The sequence below is a fragment of the Mytilus trossulus genome, chromosome 6 (genome assembly GCF_036588685.1).
Source record: "Mytilus trossulus isolate FHL-02 chromosome 6, PNRI_Mtr1.1.1.hap1, whole genome shotgun sequence".
NCBI classification, from domain to species: domain Eukaryota; kingdom Metazoa; phylum Mollusca; class Bivalvia; order Mytilida; family Mytilidae; genus Mytilus; species Mytilus trossulus.
In genome coordinates, this window is record NC_086378.1 from 70,150,731 (window position 1) to 70,169,904 (window position 19,174).

A 19,174-nucleotide genomic window follows, 5' to 3' on the forward strand; every position below is an offset into this window, starting at 1 on the left:
AAGTTACGATGATCTGAATTGTAAATCGATAAATGTCGTCTACGGATTAGAGTGCAACCTTTGCGGATTGGTATACGTCGGTGAAACGAAAGGAAGGCTTAACAAACGTATGTGCGGTCATAGATCAGACATTAACCTCAATGCTAACGACATTCTATACCAGCATTTCAATCAGCCCGATCATTCCATCGTTTCTATGACAGTTCGAATTATCGAAAAAATATACCATAGCTCGAACAATCCTAATCTTTCAACGACTCTCCGTAGACAAAAAGAAGACTACTAGGTTAGACAATTGGGAACTGCAACACCGTATGGCTTCAATGACAAAATTGATGGTATAGGTATTCTATCTAGGCCTTCGTGTAACTCGGTGAATGTGATGAATATTTTCAACTCGACTCCTCGACGTAGACGTAGTCATGGCCATCGTCATTATACATCACCCTCTCTGCATGATGTCTCTATTAATGACTTGCTGCCATGCATACAAAAACCGTTAGGTATTCATCACATTCGCACGAAACTTTATTCATTACCCCTTTCAAAACTTCATTCCCTGTTCAATTTATGTTTGGAATCCACTGTTACAAACCCTCATTCAAACCAATACAAACTACAAGCTTTAATTTCGGATATTGCTAGTCACAGACTTTTCAAGCCAGTTCGCATTGGAAAAGATGAAAAAGAGAAAAGATTTTTTCTAAATCTTTCCTTTGCCAACAAAGGTCTCGATGGCGTCAACCTAGGCAATATCCTTCATCATAAATTAGTTCAATCTAAAATACCTCCTTATTTCAAAGACCAGTCTGTACCAATTATTTCTTATACCTATACCAAACCTATTGCAACTAAAATTTTCAATTACAAACGCGTTTTGCAGGATCTCGTTATTGACGACTTCAAGTCTAAACCTCCTGATTGCACTTGTGCTAGTTCCCAATTCACATATAATCCTGCAGGCCACGTTATTACCGGAGACCTTAACATTGTTAATAACACTTCTCTACGAAACGTGTTATCGAAAGGTCCGAAATATCGTGAGCCTAAATCCATCAATTGGAAATACAACTTTAAAATTCTGATGGATTCAGTCAAGGATTATGCCAGTTAATGGGCTAAGCGCGAGAAGGAAGACGTAGACACTCTATCCGAATGGATTAAGGCAGTGCGGTCGTTAATACAAATCAGAATTAAGAAACTGAATATGTCCATCAATGCCCATGCTACGTCAATCTTCAAAGATCCAAATGTTGCTAAACACCTATCTGACCTCCATGACAAATATGTTGTTGTCCCCGCAGACAAAGCCCCAAATAACATCGTTTTTGTCTGTAAAAGTCATTACATTAATTGCTTGATAAACGAATTATGTATCGACAATTCACTTGGAAACCCAACATATACCCTCACGACACTTACCAAAGAGGAAATCCTGGATAATCATAGGTCTGTTCTTTGTTCTTTTGGTATTTCAACCAAAGATGAAGAACTGGATCTTCCATCACTGTATTGGATACCTAAACTACATAAGTGTCCTTACAAACAACGGTATATTGCTGGGTCTTCCAAGTGCTCCACGAAACCGCTTTCTAAATTATTAACATCCTTCTTATCAGCAATCAAAGACGGGCTTCAAAGTTATTGTGAAACTGCCTATTCCAGAGGTGGCGTCAATCAAATGTGGATACTTAAAAATTCTAAAGATCTCTTAGAGTACATACAATCTAACTCTCTTTCATCTTGTAACAGTATTAAAACATTTGACTTTTCTACTCTTTACACAAGTATTCCACATTCCAAACTAAAAGACAAATTAAAAGAGTTGGTATTACTTTGCTTCATAAAAAAGAATGGCCAACGTAGATACAAGTATCTTGTCTTAGGGAGGGATAAATCCTACTTTGTAAAGAATCACTCTGATTCAAACAAAAAATTCTCTGAAACCGATATTATCAAGATGCTTGATTTCTTGATTGACAACATATTTGTTACGTTCGGAGGACGTGTTTTTCAACAGACTGTCGGCATCCTAATGGGCACAAACTGTGCCCCTCTACTTGCTGACTTGTTTCTTTATTATTATGACGCTGACTTCATGCAGGAACTTCTTAGGAAAAGGATAAGAAGTTAGCAATATCCTTTAACTCTACTTTCCGCTATATAGATGACGTTCTTTCACTAAACAATTCAAAATTTGGTGACTATGTGGATCGCATCTATCCCATCGAATTGGAGATAAAGGATACTACAGATACAGTTAAGTCGGCTTCATATCTTGACTTACATCTAGATATTGACAATGAGGGTCGGTTGAAGACAAAACTTTACGACAAAAGAGATGATTTCAGCTTTCCAATTGTGAACTTTCATTTCTAAGTAGCAACATTCCAGCAGCACCTGCATACGGGGTATATATCTCCCAATTGATACGATAGTCCCGTGCTTGCGTTTCCTATCATGATTTTCTTGATAGAGGGTTACTGCTCACAAGGAAGCTATTAAACCAAGAGTTCCAAATGGTGAAGTTGAAATCATCCCTTCGTAAATTTTACGGACACCATCACGAGTTGGTTGACCGTTATGGAATAACCCTTTCACAAATGTTATCGGATATCTTCCTTACGTCGTAACTACAATCCCCTTCCCTTTCATGAATTTGACCTACCGAATTAGACTATTTACCGGATTTGTAATCACATAAGCAACACGACGGGTGCCGCATGTGGAGCAGGATCTACTTACCCTTCCGGAGCACCTGAGATCACCCCTAGTTTTTGGTGGGGTTCGTGTTGTTTATTCTTGAGTTTTCTATGTTGTGTCATGTGTACTATTGTTTTTCTGTTTGTCTTTTTCATTTTTAGCCATGGCGTTGTCAGTTTGTTTTAGATTTACGAGTTTGACTGTCCCTTTGGTATCTTTCGTCCCTCTTTTAAAAACATCAATAAAAAGCTAATATTTTCAATTACATAATTGTCTGTATTTTCTGGTGGACAATTAATAACACGATACTATCGTTACTTCTAAAAGTAACATGTACGCGACATAAAAGTAACCAGTAACCCTTACAAAATATTCTTATCACTATAACGTGAATCCACAGTATTGTGAATCGTATTAATAAACTCATCATAGAAACCAGGACTAAATTAAGTAAATACGCCAGACGCGCGTTTCGTCTACAAAAGACTCATCAGTGACGCTCGAATTCAAAAAAAGTTAAAAACGGGGAGTCTGTCAAAGAAACAACAGCGCGATGAACGAGCAGAAAAAAAAACGATGGCCACTAATAAACTGTTTCGACTTTTGACTCCGGAATTTTTATTTTTTCGACAGGTTACCTTCTCTGTGGTTGGACATCCTGTTACTCGGCTAAGCAAGATCATCGTTAATAAGTATATTCAATATTTTCTTTCGTACAATTTTTAAGGGAAATTCCTGTGTATTACTTTCTATACATAACTAAACCATCAGATAGCAGTAAACTTCACCAAAATTGCACCGTTTAAATATTTGATTTTACTTAATTTTGGTTGCTTGAATTGACCGAGTTTCAGGGTGTCTCAACAAGCGGCTTCACCTGGTCCCTTAACGACAGTGTATGTTAGTTCATCGAAATAGACGTCACACCCAACTCTGAAACATCATAAACATACCAAAGAACCAAAATTATAAAAAAAAACCAATAAACAATAACAACGGATTTCAAAAGACTTATTATGTGTTTCCTTAATATCTTTTTAGAATATGTCCTAAATAGAACAAACGGGAAAAAGAATGGGGCAATTCGTTGAAACGTGTTATCATGACATGCGTTTATAAAATTGATTTGCAAATACACAAAATTGGAACATTGAATTTACTTACATGATTGGTCGTTGTTCCAGTTACAAAATGACACATGTGTAATATTAGACAGTACTGAAAAATACGTTTGATTTGTTTTAATCCAATTATAATACAATTTTGATAACATTTAAACACTTACCAGTAGTTTTGAATGTAAATGTTATTAAGTAACGGATATTTTTTTCTTAATCTCAAATTACTCCAGAGAGTTTTTCTTCTGACTGATTTATTTGAAACTGATACATTTTTAGAGAAATTTTACAAACTCAGCAATCCCTTTTGATATTTATCTATATATTCGTAAAGTAAGCGACGATAGAAATGTCTGTTGTTACCAAAATATACGCATCAAATAAAACTTGATTACTTAAGAATTATTGAATCGTTTAATCACATATAACACATTAAAAAAATATTTACCGTATTCCAATTTGAACGCATGTTCATCTTCTGAGGCAACCTAAAAATGGATATCAAATCTTCACTCTAACCCTTATGTACAAGCAATTGCTCCTTCACTAGCGGAACGATATGTATTGACCATTTCCATTTACTTGAACTTCCTTATTAATAGCAATTATTATTATTCCCTGGACTATTTTAATTTTCCTGCAGAGGACTGTTGATTACTTTTTAGAGTTTTTTGTGTCATTAATTCTAGTAGGATACTGAATCGAAGTATTTGTTATTTTGATTGTGTTATCAATATTTAAAGAAGTTTAATTTTGTTATGGGGGCTATAATTAAGCAAGCTAGTAGTACATGGGTAAAAATTCCTAATGCGCCTCAAAATTTGGAACAAACATGGTAGAATAATTATGATGTATACCCGTGGGAAACATTTTCAAAAATGGTAAAAGAGATATGATCTATTGCGCAAATTAACGATGCAAATGCACTACTTTTATATTGATTTTTATCTAAGAGCGATTGTTTGCCTCATTGAAGCTGCATCTATCGTGAAATTAACCGGACTTTACTCATAAACAGCTGTTACATAAGCCTTCTCACACATCGTACAAATACGAAAGTTTCGCCGTATTTGGAGCTAAACAAAGGCTTACTGATCGCAATATGTGGTGTTGACCAATACTTTTTTGGATTTATGACTTTGACTGTCCCTTTGGTATCTTTCGTCCCTCTTTTGGAATAAGCTTTTCTACTGTCAGATACGTATGCAGTGCTAAATTAGAACTTCAGCTAGAAATACAATAAAGCAATCACCGCTATCCGCCTGCATATTTGATGCAAATAATACAATAATATTTTCTGCTTGAACAAGAATACTCTTATCACCATTCGAAGTATCGCAAACGGCCAGTTCTGACGGCATTTTAACAACGATTTCCGTTCCGCTTTATACGATCATATTTAATCTCGTTTTACTAAGTTATGAAGTTTCGATGTTAACAGAGAAGGTTTCATCTATGGGTGTTGATATGTACAAACGCAAATAACTTTGTCTGGAAATGCTATTGTCTTCCCTGAATATGAATCGCTGTCCTAAAAATACAGTCTTGACCATGTCAAAAAATGAGTTAATGATTCACTGTTAAATGCCTGCCAAAAAAAATCTTTCGTACAAAAATCTCTATATTTAACAAAACGTGATTTGCAATGTTTTTTTTATAATTGTAACAAGGGAACTTAAATTTAAATCTTAATTACTAATATAACGTTAATTGTTTTTGTCCGATTCCTGTGCTGCTCCTAATGGATTGTTTATTATTTCCTGTGATGGGTTACATATTGTAACAGTTCATGCTTTTTTGCGTTTCACTGTGATATTTAAACGCTAAAACGTACATGTGAAACACAAATACGCAAAACGAGAACCATTTTGTGTTTTGCGTTCTCTGTTTTATTCTTTGTCCCTTTTGACCTGTTCGCGTTTTCACCATTTATCATACATATAAGATTTACAAATTATAAGTTTATATTTCTTTCTATAAAAGGATTTATAAACTTTCCCCGTGAAAAGTTTGTTTCTATAAACCGATTTTCCCATTCGCATTTTGTCTTTAATCGTATTATCATAGCATTCTTATCATTGTATTTTGTTTAAACATGAAAATAGAAATGATAGCGGTGGTCATGCTTCATTCACTCAAGTTATTCAAATTGAAACATAGATTTTTTTTAAGGCAGTGACATTCATCCGGCCAATCAGGAGAATAGCTTTTTTTCTTCCATATTACATCATTCCGTCCATACAAGGACACGAATAATGAATATGCGTTTGGTTTGGTGCTTATTGAAGCATCCAATGAAGAATATAGTGGACAATGGTTTCGTTCAATGCTAATACTGAGAATTAGAATTGAATATTCTCCGCTCGCACTTTACTCATTATCAACAACTCAAGATAAAACGTTCCGGAAAAAGTAATAAAAAGAAAAAAATTAATTGATACAGAATTATCAAAGGAATAATCTCCTTAATTAATTGCAATGTACCAAACCCTTTGAAATACAAGTTTTAAAACAAATTGCTTCTATCATTTGCCTATAACATCTGAATTTTTAATTTCTTAATTAAAATATGTAATTAAAATTTTTCAAATTAACGGATTGCTTTCACAAACATTATTTTGTTCTACTCTTTAACATGACTCTTATTAAGAATTAATGGCTGGCTATTAGATAAAGTCACTATCCATGAAATCAGTTGATATGATACTTAAGCCTTAGTTTAACGCAAAGGTGTGATTATTCATTGAATGTTTTATTTTTTCTTTATGAAACTTTATTGATAATGGTAAAAAAAATATTAAAAAAAACTCTGGTGAACTGAAAATTTAAATTGGAAAGTCGATGAAAAATAGCGAGATCGAGAGCTCGAACACATCAAACGAATAGAATCAAAAGTAATATTAAAGTAAGCAAAACGTGTTCGTTATGTAGTCGACAAAATATCAAGTACACTATAAAATATTAAGATAAATCTGAAACCAATAATATCAACCTACAGTGTATTTTCTATCTTTAAAATTAAAAATTGAAAAATTTGTGTAATTGTTTAAGATGTCTCTTTTGTTACAATACTTGGTATTTTTGGACTTGGGTCATGCAGTTTCGGGTCATTTTAAAGCTTTGAGCAGAATTTCCAAGAAAAAAACACTGACCAATTCCGTATTTTTCGCAAGTATTAGAACTTACGTTGCACTATGAAGGACTCAAAAATTCAAATGATGATAACGCCGTATTTTCCTCACAGGTCAACCTTACATGAATAAGCACAAATTTTGAAAAAGACCGAAATAACGTCAGTACCTAGAATATATACTATGAGACCATCATGTATTATTTTTGAAGTTGATACGGAATATTTATTAAAACAAGTTCTTGGTATCTTCCGATGAACTTTTAAAACCTACGTAGACGTTACTCTGGAGTAGCAACTTTCTTCTCAGACACTGGTGACGTTTCATAAAGTCCGAGAAGCATCTGCAAGCTCCTCAATACCGAATGAGTTGGGAAATGTATATATCATATGCAGGTGAAGTTGGTATATTACTTCAAATGTGGGGAAAATTGATTGATTCAAAAATCGTCTCTTTTATCATAGATTCTGGTAATGAGATAACCGTTTATGTCATATTCGAAATACAAGTTTTAACATGAGGCAAAGGATGCTGTGTCGGTTGTATATTAGTTTCTAGTTATATAATGATGGTACACAATCAGAAATGTTTCGATTATTAATGAAAACATGGAAAAGAACATCATCAATATATCTGAATGTGAAATTAAATAATCTGGCTTATTTGGTCTTCTTTTGACAAGTGTCGTATGAAAATTAAAAGAGGTCGACAAGGAATTCGTTCCCATAAGGATGCCGATAATTTGTTGAAATAGTTTACCTCCAAATTCAACAAATATATTGTAAATAAGAACCTCCAGCATACTGATCACATGTTCCTCTGTGTAATTTGTTTTACCGTTTTGTTTACTATTTACAAAATGTGCCGTATGGTATTCCAATGTAATAAATTTATTGCGTATTTGTCGTACTTGACTTTTAGCACATGTCGTCTTGTTTTGACATACTCCAAAAGGCTTTATTATCAGCACCGATCTTTGCATATCCTAATATGAACACATTTTTTAAGTCGAAAGCAGGTCATAGCATATGAAGGTATAGGTTTGTCTAAGGCAGAATGAATTTGGTGCTCTACAAAACATGTTCAGCTGTTCTATAATGTTTCAAACATTTTAATGCTTATCTTACTTGTCGGTTCAGAATTTGCACAGATCATAAGGCTCTTAAATTTTTTATTGATCAAAAGGTTTCAGTCGGTAGATTAGGTCGTATCGCGCTTAAATTACAGTACCATGTCTTTGACATCGTTCACAAACCAAGTAAAAAAAATAAGGTAGCAGATACACTCAGCGCACATATACTGAAGTGGCTGATGAAAATAAAACTTTGCCAGTGAAAGTGTATGAGTTTCTATTAAATACAATTGACGATAATGATTGTAGGACCTATCTAGCGGTATACAATAAAAGAGACGAAGACTTGGAGAGTGTAGCACTCGAATTATTTTATTGAGACTATATTCTTGCTTCTCTAAATCCTGACATCGTCAATGAGTGAATTATTAGACATCAGTTACAACAAGTTGTCCCAGATTTTCAGGATATATTTAATTACTTGCAAAATGACGTTTAACCTCAAAGTGAAAAGGTTCGAAAAGAAGGTTCTACCAGAATCTCAAGCTTCTTCTGTTTGTGATGGTGTTGTGAATAAATTGTTTCAAAATAGGTTGAAAACAAATGAAGTTGAAAAGTACATTTAACAATTGTGTTAAAAGTACATTAACAAAATTTGTCTTCCGTTATCTCTCAGACGTCATGCTTTGCTAGCTTATCGTGACTTGGGATTGTACAGGGTGTTGGCTGCCTTGAGACTAAAAAACTGTGGCAAAATATGCACCAGTAAAATAAAATGTTTTTTCGTGTTGCAGGTGTCATTGCATTAAGATTGACCATACAAGGAAAAAAACCTTTAGATCATTCTATGCCAGTGGCAGTACAATTTTATCGATGGCATATGCAATTTTTTCTTTAAAGCTGAGCAAGACTAACAAAGATGAAACATACTTGCTCGTTTTGGTTGATAGTTATAGAAATGGGTTGAAGCATTTGTTTTGATCGCACAAGAGGCTAATGAAGTTGCAAAGGCCTTGTTCAATGTGGTTTTCTACAGATTTGGTGCAGAAAGGATTTTGAATAACAATTGTGGAAAAATCTTCATGAATGACTTCTGTCTTAATGTGAAATTTTTGATATCACACGTTAAAATTAGAAATGAGAGAAAGGGAATGGTTAATGTGTCAAAGAGACAATAACCCGACCATAGAACAGACAACAGCAGTACTATCAACTACCATTCTCAATCGAATGGGTTATTAGAAAAATGCAACTCAATTATGATAAAGTCTATCAGAGCATACTGTCATAAGGATCAGATTAATTGGCCCGATAAATTAACCGGAATTTCAATGGCTTTACCAATTCCTACAGCAACTCAATAAACAGATTTTTCTCCTTTTCATTTGCTGTTTGGTAGAGAAATGAATCTACTTTTTGGCACCTCGGTTACGCCTGTGTAAGTGAATATTTCATCACCAATGTTTATTAGCTTACTTTGACAAAATTGAACCATACAGGCTGCTAAAAAGCGAATTACAATTTCACTTTTCCACTTTCGTAACTGATAGAACAAAAAAAAACATACTTTTTTATTTTGTATAATATATATGTATCGTTGACAGTGTTCATTTAATAGAAATATATGACAGATTCGTTTGATGTGTTTGAGTAACTGATTTTGCCATTAGATTTATAGGGACTTTCCGTTTTAGATTTTCCTCGGAGTTCAGTATTTTTGTGATTTTTCTTTTTAAGATGATTCAGATTATATTGTTTGTGCTGATCATGAATAAATAAAGTTATCTGAAGTACATTTGATATTATTTAATTTTTTCAGATTAGTTAAATGAATGAAATGCATTCAATTTTTTACACTCAAAGTATTTACCGTAATCCATTTCGAAAGCATGTCACACTTGTAAAACCGCAGCAACAGCTGCAAACGAGTTTTAAAAGTACATACACTTATGGAATAAAATTCTTTACAAAACCGGCAGAATGATACTGATTGATTAACCAATATGAGTTCTTGTAACTTGCTTTTGATCAATGATGCTTATTATACTAATTCCCTGAAGTTTTCGAAAATTTTATGCAGAGCAGTTTCAATTTATTTCCAGTTGTTTGTGCCATTAACAGAAGCATACTTAATTATTATTTGATAGCGTTATCAATATTTAATGTATATTTATCTTGAAAAAGTTCAGCAGGATAGCAAAATATAAAAATTTTATAAAAAAAAATACGCAGGGGTTTACCATGTCAATTACTTTATTTATCATAAACATTAAAACAAATCATAAATTAACAAAAACAATAAGAGAGATGGCGTTGACAAAAAAGACGTTAAGACAAAAACAATAAATTACATGTCCTATATTTAATCCCAAAAGAATCATGTCATCAGACAAAAACAAAAAATAGTAAATAAAAAATGACACGAAAGATAACAAGCGTTATATTTCGTCGTGGCTTCTAGTTCTTTAGAAATTCACCTGTGACGTTACGTTTTTGGCGTTGATTCAGTTGTGTGAAAGACAGTTCGTGGTTCTGTTGTGCTGTTTGTGTGTGCTGTCCTATGTTGTTTTACAAATTCAAATATATTTTATTGCTAATCAAAGCGCCCACAAGGAGCAGAACAATCAACATTAATTACATACAAATGATTACAAGTGATTCAATATGATTAAGACACAATGTTATAAAAGAAAAATAAACCAAAAAAAATAATATTTATCAACACAAATACAAGAATACAACAAGCACAGTGTTTAACAATATAAGGGGGGGGGGGGGGGGAGGGGGGGGGGGTCACTGGGCATTTCTATATCTATATATTATTTAAGGAAACTTTCCTAAATGAGGATAAATTTTGCAATAATTCTCCAAGTTTCTGGAGTATGAAAGTATCTTCAGAGGACATTAGCCAAATAAATTGTGATTTAATATCTAAACCACTAAAATTTTTAAACCGTTGTTTTATTTCATTTAAAAAATTGAAACGAATATTTGAAAGTTTGTGGCACTGAAGAAGAAAATGAATTTCATCCTCAAGATGCGGTCCTACTAAAAAGCGCCCGGGAGCGCCCGAGAGCGCCCGGGAAAAGAAAAAGCGCCCGGGAAAGGAAAATTAGCGCCCGGGAAAAAGAAAAAGCGCCCGGGGAAGGAAAATTAGCGCCCGGGAGAATACAATAATAATAGTTTATAAAAATAATTTTTTTCTTAAAAAAAAAATATCATTTGTCCTTAATATAAACAGAAACATATAATACATTGTAGTATATGTCTCTGATATAAATGGGGATATTTACGATGCTACATCTAAAGTGTTACATATTAGATTTCAAAATTGTTTATAAGTAAGTCAATAAATATAAATATAAAAAAATATATATAGAAGAATAATGAACGATATTGTCCTCGATTAAAACGTATATTTTGTTATTTAAAAATATCTTTCGAAAAGAATCATATATAATTGTTAAAATTGAAGTATTCATACTTGTTTTTGTGTTTTATTACAAATGTCTATTATCTGAATTTGCAAATTACTTGTCTAAAATAAAAATAAAAATCAATGTTCATAACTTAACAAATTTGTCTCGTGCCAATCAAATATCTATATATTTTCCCCGGGCGCTTTTTCTGTTCCCCGGGCGCTATATTTTCTTCTCCGGGCGCTTTTTCTTTTCCCCGGGCGCTTTTTCTTCTCCCGGGCGCTCCCGGGCGCATTTTAGTAGGACCCTCAACCTCAGTACCACACAATTTACAGATACGTTCTGACACTGTCAGATTTTTGTACCTTCCCCTCTCAATCTCTAAATCGTGAGCACTGATACGGAATTTTGTTAAATGATGTCTATATCTAAAATTTTCCTGCAAAAGGTAATTTTCTAAGCAAAATCTGCTTTTAAAAAGTCTATAAGTTCTGAGCTTGTTACCATATAGTTTATTGCCTCTGAAATCATTATTAAGCTCAGTTTGCCATATTAAATCATATTTTGATTGCATCTTTTTACATAAATAGTTTTTTAACTTAGTCTTTAAATTAAGTGCATAATTTTCATTGATGCTAAAGTATTTAAATAAAGTTTGAATACTGGTATACCAGCTCTTTTTGTGCTCATCATGTAGAGATTTTGAGAGGTTGAAAGCCTCTTTTAATAATAAGTCATCAGATTTTTTTAAACGTATATAATATTTAAACATATTTAACAAAACCTCCAAAAATAGAGGATATCTGCCAAGTTCACCCATAACTGCAATATTAGTTGCTTTTTTACTTACTCCAAGTATAAATTTACAAAAGCTTAAATGAGCCTTCTCTACTGCCAGGTCTCCACATAGTTTTTTAAAATAGTTATCCCCTTGAGTGTTTAGTTTGTGAAAGTTAAAGTCACCCCATATTTCACTGCCATACATTAAGACTGATTTAACTGTATGGTCAAAAACATGAATGAGAGTTTTTATTTTTGGTTTATGACCTGAGAAACATTTTTTAAGTTTAAATAAGGCCTTTAACCCTTTATTATACATTTCATGCTGGGCATCTGTAAATTTGCCATTAATACTAAATTTAACACCCAAGTAGGTATAATTTTTTGTGTTTGTTAGGGGGGTATTATTTAAATGAAATTCAGTAGAAAGAAGTCTACCAGAATTGCTAAAAATCATAACTTTTGATTTAGTTATATTAACTTCCAGTCCCCAATTATTGCAATAAATCTGTAGTTTATCAAGACACTCTTGTAGACCCCTAGGAGTTTCAGAAAGCAAAATTAGATCATCTGCATACATCAGACAATTAAGTTTTGTATTATTTAGTTTAACTGGAAAGCAATCCTCATCAAATATATCTGGAATATCATTAACAAAAATGTTGTACAAGATGGGACTTAAATTATCTCCCTGTCTTACTCCTATAAAAGATGAAAAAGTGTCAGTTACATGATTAGGGTCAATTTTCACTGACAATAAAGTTTTACTATATATATCTTTAACAACATTATAAAATAGATCACTAACACCAAGTTTTCTTAATTTATAAAATAAGCCTTCATGCCAAACTTTATCAAAGGCTTTTTTAAAATCAATAAAGCAGGTATATAAATGTTTTAAACCTGTCTGAGTATATTTATCAATAAGACATTTCATGACAAACATATGATCTGAAGTACGCTTGCCTTTGCAGAAACCAATTTGCTCAGGACAAATGATATTTCTTTTAATACAAAATTTTTCCAATCTTTTAGTAAGAATTTTTGTAAATACTTTACTGAGACAACTAGTCACAGTTAGTCCACGATAATTTGATGGATCATCCTTTGAACCATTTTTAAATAAGGCAGTTATAAAACCATTAGCCCATATCTGAGGATAGTTTCCAGTTGAAAGTATTTTATTAAAAACATGATTTAAACTTTTAATTATAAAACTTTGACTGTTTTTTATCATTTCATTTGAAATACTGTCTGGGCCACATGATTTTTTATTCTTTAAAGTATGAATTGCATCAGAAATTTCTTTATCTGTGATAAGGATGTCTAACTCAGTAAAAACTTTAGCATTTTCTAAATTATGTAAAAATTCTATTATATTAGGAGAAGGAGTTACTGGTTTTTTGTTAAGATCTTTAAAATATTCAGCCCACTCCGTGCTTGTTATATTTGATGATTTTTCTGTTTTTTTGTCTGAATTTTTAAGTGATTCTAATAAAGTCCAATAACTTTTTGGGTTTTCCTCACGCAAATTATCAAGTTGATCTATAAGATCAGCACGGAATTCTCTATATTTAGTTTTTCTTGCTTTTCTGTATTTTTTCAGTAAAGCAAAGAATGAGGATCTAATATAAGGATCTTTGTTATATTTTTTAAAAAGCTTTTCTTTATCGCATAACTGTTTTTTCATATTTATAAGGGGAAGGTCAAACCATTTTGACTGTTGACTTTTCTTCACTTTAGCAGTACTATTAACCTTTTTTATAATCTTTTTCTTAATAGAAATATTAGCTGCCTCATAAAGGATATTATTCAGATCTTGTATCATAATATTTGAGTCACCAGTATAATTTGTATTATTAAATGTTTTTATTTTTTCTTGAACTAATGGTGAAGCTAGAGCATTTTGGAATTTCTCTGCAGAATTTTCTTCCCATATATATTGGTTTGGTATAGAGTAAACATCTTTTTGCACTGCATTAAATATACAGTTAACTTTTAACATTGTGGATATCTGGCAGTGATCAGAGAGGTCGGCTTTAAAATCATGAACCTTAAAAAATAGTATATTACTTAAAAGACTTTCGGAGGATAAAAAATAGTCTACCACACTACTACCCATAGGGGTGTGGCAAGTAAGCTGACCTATATAATCACCAGGGGTTCTACCATTTAAGATACGGATCCCTGTCTGCACACACAAGTCGTTAAGTGTCTTGCCCCTTGTGGATAAAATGCTATCTTGGCTATGACGGACTGGTATATCAAAATCAGGGTTATATTCTTCAAATAAAGATGAGATATGAGTATCTAAAATATCGTTTTGAATAAAGTCTAATTGTTTGGACCCTGTTCTAGCATTTACATCACCAGCAATTAAAATCTTTCCCAGTTTGGAATAACTTACTATATCATTTTCCACATATTCAAGAATATCATAGGTTAGAGATTGAGAATATGTTGAATTGGCAGGGGGATTATATAAAAAACATAGATATAAATCTTCAGGTAAGCCAAAAAATTGCTTACAAAGTTTAAGCCAAATGTAGTCATTTGTTTTGTGTTTTAAGAATTTTATTCCAGGTCTCAGTGTAGACCTTACATATACAGAAATACCACCAGAGCGTTTTCTTGTGCGTGCAGACATGGGCCGAATAAGATGCACAGCTTTAAAATCTGGTATTTCTAATGCATCTTCAAGAGAGCAATGGGTTTCAAGTAAACAAAAAATATCTTTTTTGTTGAATTCACTAATAAAATCTGAATCACTGAACTTGTTGTATCCTTTTAGTTTAAAACCATTAATATTCCAACAGCTTACATGTAAACTGTTTTTGATAACCATTACACAGAAGGAAAAAATAATCAGACATAAAAAAGACGAAAAAAACTGAGATACCCATAGATATAAATTTGTTGTACAGTAATGTAACAAGTTTTACAGCAAATAGTGTAAAAAAATAAATTTTATTTTACTTATTAGATCATAGATGACATTAATATGATCAAGGAGAGATAACTCAATGACTCCAATAATTTTATAGTATTAGCATTCATACAGAGAACAGAAAATTAATTTCTGAAAGCTTTTTAATTATTGAGACATTTTGTATGATTGCATTTGTTACATACTGTACTGTTTCACCATGTTTACAAAATGTGTATACAAAAATACAAAAAATTTGGTCTATTGTAAATTGTACAAAAGGATCAATATATGCATGTTTATAATATACATGTATGCAAAGTTTATAATTACATGTATAAATGTAGGCCTCTTTGGCCAATAAAAAGCTAAACAAACACAAATATTGACTCTTGACTTAAATAAGAGTATATGTATACATGTATAATAGAGGATCAAAACATTATTGTGCCACATACATGTACATAAAAATAAAATAAAAATAAAAAATGTTATCTATAATCATCATAAGCAAATAATACTTGCTTTAATAGCTTTGAAAAAAATAAAGATGATTTACAAGTACATATTACATGTAGTTACCACTGAGTAATAAGTTTTGTTTTTGTTTTTTATCTTCTACCAGTTTGTTGTGACAAACTTGGCATATAGCCAAACATACAAGGATTGAAACCTGTGTACATAGGATACATAAAAGGGGTGTGTGGGGAATGTTGTTCTAAATTTTGTTCTGTTTTGTTAGAGTTAAATTTCATATTACCTGTACCATGCCAGGAATTCTGGTTTACAAAATCAGTACCTTGTGTGCCTATATGGGGGTTGTTCCTTTTTTGGTAGTTATTTCCCCTTTTCTGTTGATTGTGATGTTGGATTTTTTCCAAGCCCATTTGCTTTCTTAATTGATATTTTATGTTTGATACAAATACATTCATACCTTGTTTATTCAAGTGAAGGCCATCATTGGCTAGGAACTTTTTAACAGGAGTTCCTCTACTACCTAAATTATGATTGTCACAAATTAAGGTATCTAAACTGTTTAGATATGTATACTGTAAAAGTACATTACATTTCATAACCTTATCATTAAGAGTTTGATCTTTGAGACAAGCAAATGGCAAGGAGATTGTAATTTTAGCAAAGGTACAATGAGACTTTATCACATCAATTAAATCTGAACAAAGTTGTATACAATCTTCAGGTGTATTATTGCGCAAATCATTTGTAAAGAAATGAATAAAAACACATTCATAATCTGTATCATAGTTTTGAATTTTCTCATTTGCTTCTTCAAAAGTTGACACTGTAAGCTTGTCAACAATACAATCTTTTAAGAAGTAGTCTGTATTTATGTACTTTACATGGGAATTGCCCATTAATAGTATTTTATGGTTTGCGGACTTCTTTGATTTACTTTCAATTTTTTCCTGTTCTGCGTCTGGTGAATCCTGGTAGTCAGACAGAGCATGGTAACGATTTGAAGTATCACAATTGAGGATTGAACTATCTTGTGTTCTTCGTGAGCGAGACATCTGTGGACTTTCTCTAAGAGGTATTGATGTTTCAAGTAACTTCACTGATTGACAAAGGCTAGATAAGTTTCTACTGACAGTATCATTGATTGTGGAGTTCTTACTCAGAATTTCACTTGTAATTTCAAGGTTTCTATTGACTTGACAGTTCTGTTCATTCAGTTCTTTAAATGAGTGAGAAACTTTGTCGGTGTTGACTGTAAATAGTTTACCAAGGTTATTAAGATTTTTGGATATAGCATCACTGTCTTTTGAAATTTTATCAAGTTTGTTTGAAAGCTGGCTATAGTTTTCATAAAGTTGAGATTTCTCTTGAGCTTGAGAGTTTGACATTTTATCTAATTTGTCACATAAACTTTTGATTTCATTTCTGTCTTCGAGCTCTTTCTTTAACGTATTAATAATTTCATCTTGATTTGATTGATGGATGTTAGTTATAGCTGTTACAACACTTTGCTCAATACGCGTGGCAATTTGAAGAACTTCAGGGGATGATTCGGAAGCTTGTGGTAGAATGTTTACATTTTCCCATTTTTCCTTGAAGCATGTTGGCACTTCAGCACAAACTTCACATGTATACTTCCTAGAAGTGTTAACGAGTGTGTACAGTTGATAAATTGGTAGTTTCGTACATTCATAATGTGTCCATTTGTGACATTTGCTACATTCCATCATATGATCATTCTGATCTTTGTTACACGACTGTGAGCACTCAGATTTCAAGTTTGTTTTTTTGTTACGAGTTGTGACTGAAGGTTCAGACTGCTTGGATTCTGATACATGTACATTTTGTACATGTAACTCTGTGTCTGAAGGGGTTGTGTTTTTGTTTTCTGATAGCAATTGCTTTGGATCAGTATTGTCACAATCATATATCGGTTCAATGTCTTCATTAGTTAGACTTTGAGATAGTGTTTGTTGAACTGAGATGGTGAATGAAGGGTCACATAGATCTATTGTACAGTTAGTGTCATTGGGACAGGCATGTCCAAAATCTGTGGGAGATTTAAGTACAGTTGTGTCATCATATACTGGGATGACATTACATGATTGATAAGTATTACCAGCAATAAGAAATTGAATGGCTTCGTCTATAGTTTTGAAGCCTTTATACACGGCATGGCGAAATCGGTGAACACTGAGTTCACACTTCGACCAGTCGGTGAAGATTCCGGTCGTTAAACCACGGGCTACGCTATAAAAGTTTTTTCTGGACATACTTCATATATAAGTGGCACTGTTTAAGCATAAATATTACCAAATTAGACCATTAAAGACATATTTGGGTCAGTTTTTCGTCTTTTGAATCGTCTTCAAAATTTTTGCGCCATATTGGTAAAGGGACGCAACTCATTCTGTCTACATGTTCGTATTAAGTATGTGGTTAAAATGTACTATTGTATTGTTTATTTGTGTATTCATCTATCCTGAATGTTCTTGCATTTATTTGAACTGTATTCCTGTCATGTAATGTATTTTTTTTAATGTTATATATTTAATATTGCCATAAAAGCGCGAGTTTGGCTAGCCACAAAACCAGATTCAACCCAACATGTCCTGTACCAAATCAGGAAAATGGCAATTTTTTTTATAGTTCGTTTCTGTGTGTGTTGCATTCATTGTCTTTGTTTTTTGTTCACTTCAGTTTTTCTGCTCTTTCGTTGTTTACCTCTTATAGTTGATGTGTTAATTTCCCTCGGTTTTAGTTTGTAGTCCGGATTTTTTCTCTCATGGCAATCGATTTATGCTTTCGAACAGTGGTATACTACTTTTGCCTTTATATATAAGGATGATTTTATATTTAATATACAGATCATCATCGATTATAATGAGTAAACAAGTGCTTAAGTCGTGCATCTCTTTTCTGGTTGTGAATACATGTTGTTTCAAACACGCACTGTGCTCATTCCACAAGGACATTTTTCGCCAAGCTTTTCTTCGATTCTATTATATTAAGAGTACACTTTAGAAGTTGCAAGTGATTAACAATGCTTGGGCGTGTAAAAATCCATTAATGACAACATTGGTAAACAACTGTAACCTCAATTTGCAATCAGATAAAACTTTTGTCAATGTTAAGTTTGAAAAAAAACTATATTACACAGCTGAAAAACGAGATACTAATACTTAGATTCAAGGGTGAGTAGTTTCTACTGTACAAATAACACACAAACACAAATTGATCTGGCTTCAAATGCAGCTGGATGGCAGCACTTACTTTCAAGTCCCAGTAAGTGACAGGCTGGGGTTACGGGTTTGCACTTACATGTGCAACACGACATTTCTTCACGTGAAGCAGGATCTGCTTGCCCTACAGGAGCACCTGAGACCACCCGTAGTGTTTTAGTATAATTCGTGTTGCTCAGTCCAGTGGCGGATGCAGGAATTTTCGAAAGGGGGGGTGCTAGCCCAGGGCAAAGGGGGGGTGCAGGGGGGGGGGTGCAAAATTATCCCGATTCAAATGCATTGATCGGCCAAAATAAAGGGGGGTGCGGA